Below are 13,122 nucleotides of genomic sequence, written 5' to 3' on the forward strand. Positions count from 1 at the left end.
TCTTTCATTGTTGTACAGTAAAACAGTTGTGGCATGCATGTAGATTTGCACCAAGTATTTCGCAGCAGCGCTTGCAATTAACTAGATATTATTTTCAGTGCTACATTAATGTGTTCTCTTATTTTGCTCTTCAAATTGTGCTTTTCTATGTTATCGTGTGAAATATTGTGACAATAATGGCGTGTGAAAAACGTAATACTAGGCTCCAAAGTAAACTGAGAAATGACAGTGAAGACGAAAGCAGTGTGTTAGCGCCACCATGTAATGAATTGACTAATGTTCAAACTAGTAATTTGGTAATTGTGAATAGGGAAATGGAGCGGGCTGCAAATAATGGTGTAGACAGTGAAACAATTAGTGAACAGGGAAGCATTATCGATCGATCGGTCGCAACAGCTCGCGTCAGGTATCCGACACGACAGGACACAATCTAGGAAATACTGTACATTCAGGTTTTGCGTCCTCACCGTTTTCTCAAATAAGTAAAGACACATTTTCTGCTTGTCAAAATGTGAATTTTTCCGGTGCAAATGCACTGCCGAAAAGCATAGAGGAACTGATTCCAGACACTAATGCATTATTATTGCAATTAATGCAGCAAATGGAACAAAATCAGAGACAAACACAGCAAAAGCTTCAAACGTTAGACACAATGGAACAAAATCTTCTACAGTCAGACACAATGGAACAAAAGCTTCCAAAGTTAGGCACCACACTTGAACGAACACGTGAAGATTTAACTAATGAGTTACATAACAACGAATCGAAATGTCAAAAAGTCTTTAATGACGTAAAAACACAAATTTGTGAGAATTTCCAACCTATTTTGTCGCGGCATGAAAATGCATTACAGAATCACGAAGCAGCCATAAAAGAACTGCAAACTATTGTTCATGAAAATCATGAGACCTTGCAAGCTAAATTGCCTCAGTTGCATCTACAAATGGCTCTGAGCACTATGGGACTCAACTGCTGTGGTCATTAGTCCCCTAGAACTTAGAACTACTTAAACCTAACTAACCTAAGGACATCACACCCATCCATGCCCGAGGCAGGATTCGAACCTGCGACAGTAGCAGTCGCACGGTTCCGGACTGCGCGCCTAGAACCGCGAGACAACCGCTGCTGGCAGTTGCATCTACCGATTCGGTTACGCAACTTGCAAAAAAACTCAAGCGAACTTAAAGGACACAGTAGATACTCAGAAACACACACAGAGGAAATAATTTCACTATCGGATAAAGTAGCCGAACTTTCAGATCAGTTCACTAACTTATCTACAAAGGTAGATGATGATCTGAATGGCACAAAACCTGTAGCCTCCACTGACACTGAAGAGTATGAACAAATTAGAAAATTCAAACAGAATCAAAATCAAATCAACACACAGTGCAAAAGAGAAATGCGGGAAGTACAAGATCAGCTGGCTCAAGTAATACAAGAATTACATATTTCAGAGGACACTCGCACCCCAGTACGGGAAGAGGGACATAGCAATACAGAACAACTACAAAATAATAACACAGAGCATTTCGGAAATCATGAAAGAAATTGGCAAGGTACACTGAATTTTGAGATGGAACCGCCGAAACGATGTAACAATGACCGACATGCGACTAGCCGACATGATGATTTTGACTATAAGCTGTTCATTACTACATGTAAATTCAAAACATTTAAGAATTCTGACAACGACATTCATCCACAAGCGTGGCTTCATCAATTCTCTCATTGTTTTCCTCCCAACTGGTCATTAGAAGACAGATTAGAATTTATGTGTGGCTACTTGGAGGATGAACCAGCTGTAAGAATGCGATCGGTCATTCACGATTGCCACAGTGAAAGAGAATTTTATCATGCCTTCCTCTCAGCATATTGGTCTCAAGCTACACAAGACCGACTAAAACATGGCATCATAATGATGAAACATTTCGAACAATCTGAATTTTCCAGTCTTGTGAAATATTTTGCAAGCACAAGAATCAGTACCTGTCAAACCCATACAGACCCTCAGAACTCATCCGCATTTGCTTAATCAACTTACCGGATCATTTACGGCATATTTTTTTGGCAGGACGTTGCAAACACAACATTGAAGCTTTTCATGGGCTCTTACAAGAATTAGAAATTGACACTGACAATCGCGGAACGCGAAAACAGGAACACAACAATTACAGCTCGCATCCGTCGCAATTCCGCGATAAAAGAAATAATAACTGAACACGACAAGGCCATTCTCACAACACAAATCGTGACCAAAACAGACACTACCCGTATGACAACCGTTGGCAGAGTAGTAATAATTACAGGGAAAGATCACCTCTCCACAGTAGTGACTATCACAGAGACAATCAGAGAAACAAACAATATGTGAACCAAAATATATATTATCAGAGAGACGAAATAACTTCAGACGCAACAGTTCAGCGTGCAGTTACGATTCAGGGAGAAGTTCACCACCACGTGACCGACAAGAAAGAAATTATGGAATCTACCGACATAACGACAGACGATATGATCGTAACGACAGGCATGAATTGAAGCAGAACCGGCGGGCCTTCTCGTCAAGGTGAATTTGTAGAAGTTAGGTCTCCTAATCCCAATAACGGCGCGCGCCAACAAAGAGACAGACAATGACTCGCACCGCAGGCAGCCGCGTACGCCGGCTTCCTCAGAGAAAAATAACATAGGCGCAAACCTTGAGAAAAACTCTAGTATTCTTAACCGATGTATACCACATGATAATTGCGTTGAAGTTGAAACTCTGCGTACAAGGAAGAGTAAAGGTTTACACCACATTTCACATGTACAACCGTTTATTGAAAGATAATCTGCTTTTTAACTTTGTCTTTGCAATAAAACATTTTACTTCACATTTCTACTATACTTTGTCACACTGAGAAAATGTTAATATGCAACAATGTTTTGAAGTTAACTATCCAGTCTAGAACCTAGGGAACATTTTCAAACAGAAATTACGAATGCATTTCTATAGTGAACAGACGACACAGTGTTGTTATTTGTACATTCTTGCTTGTTAGTTGCACGATTACGTAACGACTATAAGGCTTACATACTTAGAACATATACTGTTAATGAGGTTTTAATGCAACATTTTGGTTCAGTTAAAAAGACATTCTTTATTTGAAGTACTTTCTGTGAGATTAAAGATGACATAGCGTTTGGTTTTTTTGATAGCCACACGATTATATCACGACGCTACTAATGTGTGACACAATTTCCATCGTGCTTTTGCGGTGTATCTGTTTTATATCTGCACCGTTTTTCTGAATTCTTCTGGAAAGGAAAACTTGTTTTAGTAGTAAGTTTGTGGTATAGCTACAATGAGACAGCCTTTTCTGTAGCCCAACAATACGTCATAGTACAGTACTTACTTCATCACAGCAATAAGCGTAGTAACTACGATATCTATACGCAAAGCATTTCACTTTTGTTTATCATGAGGTAAGTACATTGACTTCTGCAGAACTTAGCTTTCGCAGGACGATAACTACGACACTTCCACAGCACAGAAATTATCTTACAACAAGACGTACAGTTTATCGCTACAGTACACGTATTTGAGTGATTAATTTTGTACTTAAAACATTTATTTTTAAAGATATTTGAAGTACAATGATACAAAGTTTTTCCGTGATACATTTCATTCCATTGCTGATATCTGTATCACCTGAGGATATAATTACATTAATCCTCAGGGGGGTACACGCTTACTTTGTGTACCATGTGTTTGGCAAACACAAGGAGCCCTAGCTAATGTAGTATTTGCTTATACAACTTTACACATCGGTACCATATTTCTGTAACACATAAATTACACAGCTATCTGATCATTTAACTGAGAGAGACAAACATTTATTTTACTACATCAGTGACAGATGTTTACGTAATTGCACCGTTGGATAACTTCAGACTTATGAAATTGTATTTTTTCTGTACTTTCTGAACAGTTCATATTTTTTCGGAACTATTGTAATATTTTGAGAGCTTTGAATGATGTATTTGGTATGGGATCATGATTCTTAAAGTACGTTTGAGGTAGATGACACTTTTGACATGAGCAGAGAATTTTTTTAGGTTTTGAAATGAGTGGACGAAACTACGACGATTTTGAGAATTTGACTGAGGTGTTATGATGTTGTTATTATGATGACTAAGTTTATTATGCTGTTGCGGTATGTTTATGATCAATAAGCTGATGCTGTATGAGTTATTTGATTATGCTACGTATCTGTTATGATGAAATATTGAAGAAGTGTCGACGAATAAGGTAAGGAATAATGAGTAGTGGTTAGGGACTCTGGTTTGTGAAAAAGGTTGTTGAAAACCAAGAATCATACTTTAAGAGAAATGAAATGTATTTAAATGCTTGAATGTATTACACTGCCGACGAAAACTTTTTGGACACTGTTCTATTAATAGAATTTTGTTTCTAAAGATGTGTAATGCAAATTCTTGACATGTGAAATTTTTTATATGAGACTGCCACTGTAGAGGAAACTGGTGTCGTAAATATTTCGGTAAGACAGTTAAGTGACCACCTGCATGTAATGCGGTGTGGCTACCCAGCTGGGCGACAGCCACCTGGGAACAAGCCATTAGTGTGTGCCTTTCAGAGGAACAAAAATAAAAAAAAAGGGAGGCCAATATCCTCGCTATTGACATTCCTTTGTAGGAAGCATCGCAAAAACGACACGCTCATTACTTGGAAAAGATACTTATTTTATTCTGCACACCTGATAATGACAAGCGTCTTTCTACGAGAGTTGAGAGAATTTGTACTAACTTATTAAATGACACATGACTATTGAATGATATTTTTATGCTTTGCCTTTCATAGTTGCTTATTTCATTTGATATCTGATTTCCAGCTGTGTTGCAGCATTGGTTTTATAAAATAAAATTAAATGCATTTGCTAATGTGAACACTTTTTGTCAACAGATCTATTAAATAATTATTTTATGATCCACATTCTTCGAAAAAGGAGCTCTTGGAATGGAAAGAGCAATAAGAAGCGACTAATAACAGTAACTGTATATATAATTTTCTTTTCAGGTACTTGGTAATTTGTTGTAGCATTAGTTTTTGTGGTGCACCACTTTAATTATATAGACATTAAGATGTGAATATACATTTCCCTTATCTGCATTGACGTCTTTAGTGTACTATTTTTTCTGTTTGAGCTTTGTCATGTTTAGGTATAAGCTATATTGCCTTATATTAGTTGTAATATTGCTGCCTGCTTTGACAACTTCCATTTTTTTCATTGCTGTTTGTATTAATTGTTTTGTGCTGCTGCATTGCCTCGTCCCTTAGTTTAGCATCTGAGCTCAGTAGATTTAAGTTAGCTTAAGAGGGGGTAGACTATATAAGAAACTAGCTATGATGAATTGGAAGAAAAGCATTGAGAAGCTATACGAAATTGGTTTGGCCAAAAAAGTAGTGTACAGTGGAGAAAAACTATTTTTGAAAGAGGATGAGAACAGAATACAGAAATCATGCTTGGATAGGACGTTTTTTGGCTGGAGCAAATGTTGAAATAAGAGGGACGATCTATGGTATGAAGTTTTGGGTTGGACTGCAGTACCAAATGTTACCCTGAAAACAAATCCTGTCCTTTCCTTTTGTGTTATCCCACTATGTGTTTGTGTACCCTTGTGTATTTATTTTCTTCCCGTCTCTGTGTTCTGTTTCATAGACTTTTTCTCTTCTAATACTAAGCTACATTCGCTATGATGAGGAATACTGTTATCCTCAAATATAATTTGCATTAATAAGATGTTATTTACTTCGTAAAGATGCTTAGACATTATTTATTCTGTTTTGTTTTAATGCACATGTGTGAAGTTGATGTTTCAAAAGTTATTCTGATCTTTTATGTATGTACTTATGTCATAATTTTTGTAACACTGATGTATTTGTTATTTCGATTCTTTTGTAAAGCCTGTATTACTGCAAATGTTATCTGTTCTATTATGTTCTTTAATGATATATTTTGTACCTTTGTTATTGTATTCTCATGTTATAAAATTCTAATTGACACCAGTTCATCAAATTAAGTAACTTGTAAATTACATTTCACTGCACACGTTTCTGTTGGTCATAGTATATGGACAATATGTGAGAAGTAGGGACTGATAGTGTTTGAACGTGTGTTAATAATTCAGTAAGGGACTGGATAACAGCATTGCTGGTTGTAAGGACATTTCAAAAACAATTTTTGTGAGTGCACAAGTGGTGGTTATGGACTTGCTATATTATCCGCAAGACTCTTCAATGGTGATTGTGCGCCTGCACAGTCAAACAGATGGCTGCTGGCCATCTCTACAAGGACTAAAGTGGGTCTACACTTTTGATGACCCACCAATACCATTATTTCTACAAGGACTGCAGTGGGTCTGAACCTCTGGTGGCCCACCGATAGTAATCTCTACCAGGACTACAGTGGGTCTGTTCTGTGATGACCTACCTACCGATAGTCTTCAACGTCGACTTACTCTGCTGTGGCCCGCCGGCCACGGTGGTCTTGCGGTTCTAGGTGTGCAGTCCGGAACCGTGCGACTGCTACGGTCGCAGGTTTGAATCCTGCCTCGGGCATAAATGTGTGTGATGTCCTTAAGTTAGTTAGGTTTAAGTAGTTCTAAGTTCTAGGGGACTGATGACCACAGCCGTTCAGTCCCAAAGTGCTCAGAGCCATTTTTTGCTGTGGCCCATTACCTGTCTGCATGTCAAGAGTCAGCACTGTCTTTCGTTGGAAGGACAACACTACTTCTTCAAGACTGCTTAGAAATCCACTACTTCCAAATGCAATTTCTTTTATTGCTCAGACTTTGAAAAAAAAACACTGTAATTTTACTGTGATGAACGATCAGGACTGTCTTTATGGACTGTGAGAAAATTTTAGCTTCTGACCAACATTGTATCAATAAGTGTGTGCATTTGATATCTGTGTTATAGTAATTATGAAAAATTTTATCAAATCATTATTGGTCACTGCCCCAAACAATTTGTAACAATTTTTTGTGGGGAGCATGGGGGCTATGTAAGTAGGCTGTTTAGGGTTTCTTATTGGTAACGTCACATAGCGCTCTGTATGAAAAATCACTGGCTGTGCTGTGCGCAGTCTGTGGCTAGTTTGCATTGTTGTCTGCCATTGTAGTGTCGGGCAGCGGAAGCTGGATGCTAACAGCGCGTAGCGTTGCGCAGTTGGAGGTGAGCCGCCAGCAGTGGTGGACGTGGGGAGAGAGATGGCGGAGTTTTGAAATTTTTAAGAACGGTTGTCGTGAACTGATATATTTATTATGACTATAAAGGTAAATACATTGTTTGTTCTGTATTAAAATCTTTCATTTGCTAGCTGTGCCTATCAGTAGGTAGTGACTTCCGTAGTTTGAATCTTTTAGTTAGCTGGCAGTAGTGGCGCTCGCTGTATTGCAGTAGTTAGAGTAATGAACATTTTTGTGAGGTAAGTGATTTGTGAAACATATAGGTAAATGTTAGTCAGGGCCATTCTCTTGTAGGGATTATTGAAAGTCAGATTGCGTTGCGCTAAAAACTATTGTTTGTCAGTTTAAGTACAGTCGTGTATAATTTTTCTAACGGGACGTTTCAGATACTTCTCCTCAGTGACGCACTCTGTGATGAATGGGCTGCCATTCCCTAAGAAAGGTTCCAGCACCTGGTTGAAAGTATGCCTGCTAGAGTGGAGTCATCAAGGCTTAGGTTGGACCAACACCATACTGAATTGCGGGATTACAGATGGAGGACGTCATAAATTTGTATTTCATTTTTAGCCACCTTTCCGGATACTTTTAATCACGTAGTGTAGTAAAGAATGTTACCTGCAGCACTGGCTCTGTTTCAGATAATGTAGTTCATGACAAACGTACATGTCTTGAAGAAAATAAACTAACGCCAAATCACAAAAAGACTCAGTTTTTACAGTGTAACACACAATTCAAGAAAACCCGATGTTTAAATTTCACAGAATGGGCACATAATAAGTGAAACTGATCACTTTCTATTTTTAGGTGTTCAGATAGATAGCAAACCGTCGTGGAAAGCCTATGTTCAGTAACTTGTTCGAAGACTTAATGATGTGTCTGAAGTAAGTGATCGTTCGACACGAAAATCATCCTACTTTTCTTATTTTCATTCGATTATGTCTTAAGATATTATACAGGATGTTCTTCAAAATCAATTTACGGGTTTTAAGGCTTTGTAAACATATTAATTTCACCTTACAATTATAAATAACACACCAAATGAAAGAGAAACACAAACATTCTTTTTACAATTATTCAGTCTGAACACCGATCAGACATCGAGTCGATAGGAGAGTTGTTCCGAAACCTCGATCAGTGTGTCAGGAGTAACGGTTGCAACAACAATGTTTCTTAAGTCGGATAGATCAGCTGGTATTAGAGCCACATGCACATGATCGCATAAGATCGTGTGTGACTGTGGAGGTCATGCATAAAATTTTGGGTCAACCGGCCCCTTGCGACCAAGCCACCGGTCGCGTACGACGTCGTTTAACCAAAAAAGTGGTTCAAATGGTTCTGAGCACTATGGGACTCAACTGCTGTGGTCATCAGTCCCCTATAACTTAAAACTACATAAACCTAATTAACCTAAGGACATCTCACACATCCATGCCCGAGGCAGGATTCGAGCCTGCGACCGTAGGAGTCGCGCGGTTCCAGACTGTAGCGCCTAGAACCGCTCGGCCACTCTGTCCGGCAGTCGTTTAACCAGTCGCGTATTCAGTTATGCCGGTGAGGCGGCCCACCATCTTACTCCCAAATAATGATGTGTTGTTCAGCTTCTTCCCACTGAGGTACGGGCCATAGCTGTAGCACATCAAGATAAGAAACATTAGTTACAGTCGATTCACCGAAAAAGAAAGGCCCATAAACTTTCCGCGTGGACATTTCTTGGGGCTAAGCGTGAAAACTCGCACTCGTTCAACATGTTTTTCAGTCACTGTTTGTCATTCCATACTCTTCGCATTGCGCACATGTACACAAACATATCTTTGCTCTTTCGTTTCATGCTTTATTTACAATTGTAAGGTGAACGTAAAAAATGCTACAACGCTTTAAAACCGGTATGTTAATTTTGAAACACCCTCTATTTTGGGGGGTAAATCTACTCATTCTAACAGCTAATTCTCGGCTCAGAAATGGGCATTTCGAGTAATAAGTAGTGTAAGTTCGCGAACCCCTGGGCGATCCCTGTTTGATAGTCCGGGTATTTTGACACTGTCTTCTCAATATAGAGGGTGGTCCATTGATAGTGACCGGGCCAAATATCTCACGAAATAAGCATCAAACAAAAAACTACAAAGAACGAAACTTGTCTACCTTGAAGGGGGAAACCAGATGGCGCTATGGATTGTCTGCTGGATGGCGAGGCCATAGGTCAAACGGATATAAACTGTTTTTATTTAAATAGCAACACCCATTTTTATTACATATTCGAGTTGTACGTAAAGAAATATGAATGCTTTAGAAGAACCACTTTTTTCGCTTTGTGATAGATGGCACTGTAATAATCACAAACAAATAAGTACGAGATATCAGGTAACATTCTGCCAGTGCGGACGGTATTTGCTTCATGATACATTAGCCGTGTTAAAATGGACCGTTTACCAACTGCGGGAAAGGTCGATATCGTGTTGATGTATGGCTATTGTGATCAAAATGCCATACGGGCGTGTGCTATGTATGCTGCTCTGTATCCTGGACGACATCATTGGACTGTCCGGACCGTTCCCCAGATAGTTACGTTATTTAAGGAAACATGATGTGTTCAGCCACATGTGAAACATCAACAACGACCTGCAACAAATGATGATACCCAAGTAGGTGTTTTAGCTGGTGTCGTGGCTAATCCGCACATCAGTAGCAAACAAACTGCGCGAGAATCCGGAATCTCAAAAACGTCTGTGTTGAGAATGCTACATCAGCATCGATTGCACCCGTAGCAAATTTCTATGCACCAGGAATTGCATGGAGGCGAATTTGAACGTCATGTACAGTTCTGCCGCTGGGCACAAGTGAAATTATGGGATGACGACAGATTTTTTGCACGTGTTCTATTTAACGCGGAATCGTCATTCACCAACAGCGATAATGTAAACCGGCATAATATGCACTATTGGGCACCGGAAAATCCACGATGGCTGCGACAAGTGGAACATCAGCGACCTTGGCGAGTTAATGTATGGTGCGGCATTATGGGAGGAAGGATACGTGGCCCCCATTTTATCGATGGTAATATAAATGGTACAGTGTATGCTGATTTCCTACGTAATGTTCCACCGGTGTTACTACAAGATGTTTCACTGCATGACAGAATGGCGATGTACTTCCAACATGATGGATATCCGGCACGTAGCTCGCGTGTGGTTGAAGCGGTATTGAGTAGCATATTTCATGACAGGTGGATTGATCGTCGAAGCACCATACCATAGCCCGCACGTTCACTGGGTCTGACGTCCCCAGATTTATTTCTGTGGGGGAAATTGAAGTATAATTGCTATCGTGATCCACCGACAACACCTGACAACATGCGTCAGTGCATTGTCAATGCAAGTGCGAACATTACAGAAGGCGAACTACTCGCTGTTGAGAGGAATGTCGTCAGATTTAGTGCCAAATGCACTGAGGTCGACGGACATCATTTTGAGCATTTATTGCGTTAATGTGGTATTTACAAGTAATCAAGCTGTAACAGCATGCGATCTCAGAAATGATAGGTTCACAAAGGTACATGTATCACATTGGAACAACCGAAGTAAAATGTCCAAACGTGCCTACGTTCTGTATTTTGATTTAAAAAACCTACCTGTTACCAACTGTTCGTCCAAAATTGTGAGCCATATGTTTGTGACTATTACAGCGCCATGTATCACAAACCGAAAAACGTGGTCCAACTAAAACATTCATATTTCTTTACGTAATAAAAAATGGGGGTTCCTGTTTAAAAGAACGCAGTTGATATCCGATTGACGTATGGCAGCGCCATCTACCGGGCCAACTATAGCGCCATCTGATTTCACCCTTCAAGTTAGACAAGTTTCGTTCTTTCTAGTTTTTTCGTTTACGCTTATTTCGTGAGATTTTTGGCCCGTCACGTTTAATGTACCATTCTGTACATATATTTTTACTGTCGTTTCTTGTTATCAATATCAGCTTATTCCTCTGATTCAGCTGCTTCAACTCAGTTAATAATTAGCAGGAATCCAACTTGCATTTGGATGTCACTGGCCTTTGGGTGGCACTTTCTTAACTCTTGCGCAGAAAGGAGTGCAGTATACATCCAGGAAATAATTGAAGAAGTAGGTTGCAAGCTCTACTCTGAGATGAAGATGTTGGCAGAGGAAAGGAATTCATGGCGGGCCGCATCAAACCATTCAGAAGACTGATGACTCCACAACAAAAACAAAAGGAAGAAAACAGGCCACAGAAGAATGGAAAGTTATTCCAGTGACGTTACGGGACAAAATGAGCAAACTCAGTGAGACTTGTGGCCTTGAAAAAGGGCATTCCCTTACAGCTCTGTGCGTGGGAATAAGCATCTCTATGAAGTTGATCGGCTGTTTTCGAACTACCGTGGAGGGAATCTACGGGAAGTGGTTGAAGGATGCTATAGCAAGTGTAGTCGACGACGTGTTGGATGCTCGAAGAGATTTCAGATTCCAGCCGATCGTGGTAAACTTTACTCCAAGATGTTTTGACTGGGCACATGCCAGTCGTCTTTTGGTGAGCCATCTGAAACGTTCTCTGCTCTGCCTTACAAAGAGCGTTGAGAGTATTGCCGCGCATGCTTCAGAGTCACGGTGACAGAAGGACCACACTAACCTGTAGCCTTGCCGATCGCCGCAGTCATCGAAGTATTTTCGAGTCTTCGTCTGGAGCAAATCTCGGGAATGACGGGATTTCACGCATTATGTAGCTGGTATCCGCTGTCACGATTCACTAGATTTTCCGCTATGAGTGTTTCAACGGATTATTTTATAACGCAATCCCAAAAAAGATTTTGCTGTGGTCATCATTAATGTTTTGCCATACTCCTCTGAATGTCCGTGAGAGACACAATGATCCGCAATGGCAGAACTGCTGATTCTAGTGCTCTTTCCTCGAAATCCTCCACAATATAGTTTGCTACCATGGGAGGGAAGACCCTGTTAGTCTGCTCAAAATATTCTTGGTATAACATAAAATAGTTTAAGGAAAGAGCGTGCCAAACAAAGCAGTACCCGAACTACGTAGGTGGAGAGCCGCCAGCTTGTTCATAAATTCGACGGCGTTCCATATGTGCAGCGGACATATACCAACCAATGGTCTCAGCAAGAAAGCAAAAATGTCTGGATAAATCATGTTTAGGGGCGTCACGTGTAAGGAATCAATATTACTCACTATTGGCCACAAAGGAAGACCATGTTTGTGCATATTAATGAGATCATAAAATCTTCGATGGTTCACCTGGAGATGACTGGCAGGTATCCAGTCTAAACATCTTCGACTGAAGTTTACGACAACCGGCTGAAATCCTAAAATCTCTTCGAACATTCAATTCCTCGTGAGAATTACAAATTTCGTATGAAACGTCTTTTAGGCAGGAGATGGCCTCATTCGTAATAAGTTTAGACATGCTATGTAGTAAGAGACCATAACCTCTAAGTTCTTTATGTTTTCTAATGAGAAGCCAGAACCATGACATAATACAAAACTTTAACAGAGTGATACACTAAGACTACCACTGCACGGAAGATAACGGAGCAGACCAATCATATTGTCGTTAAGGACAGAATTCGTTATACGACAAAATGTTTGGATGCCGTTTCAGAAGAACTGCTCCACCTACATCTGAAGATTGCATCATTTCTCTCTCCTGTATCATGGGATGGAGTGACTTCAGTTAAGTTTGATTGGATGTACATATAAGGATACAAGCTCTTGTGGCATACGAAAATTTGATAGTTGGTGCCACAACAACCGTCGCCACAGGAAATAATTGTACAACTTTCCGTTGTTAAATTCACAGAGAAGAATAGGGCTATGCGATGCTTTTTTATTGGACTAGGGACTCAT

The sequence above is a fragment of the Schistocerca gregaria genome, chromosome 2 (assembly GCF_023897955.1).
Source record: "Schistocerca gregaria isolate iqSchGreg1 chromosome 2, iqSchGreg1.2, whole genome shotgun sequence".
Lineage (NCBI taxonomy): Eukaryota > Metazoa > Arthropoda > Insecta > Orthoptera > Acrididae > Schistocerca > Schistocerca gregaria.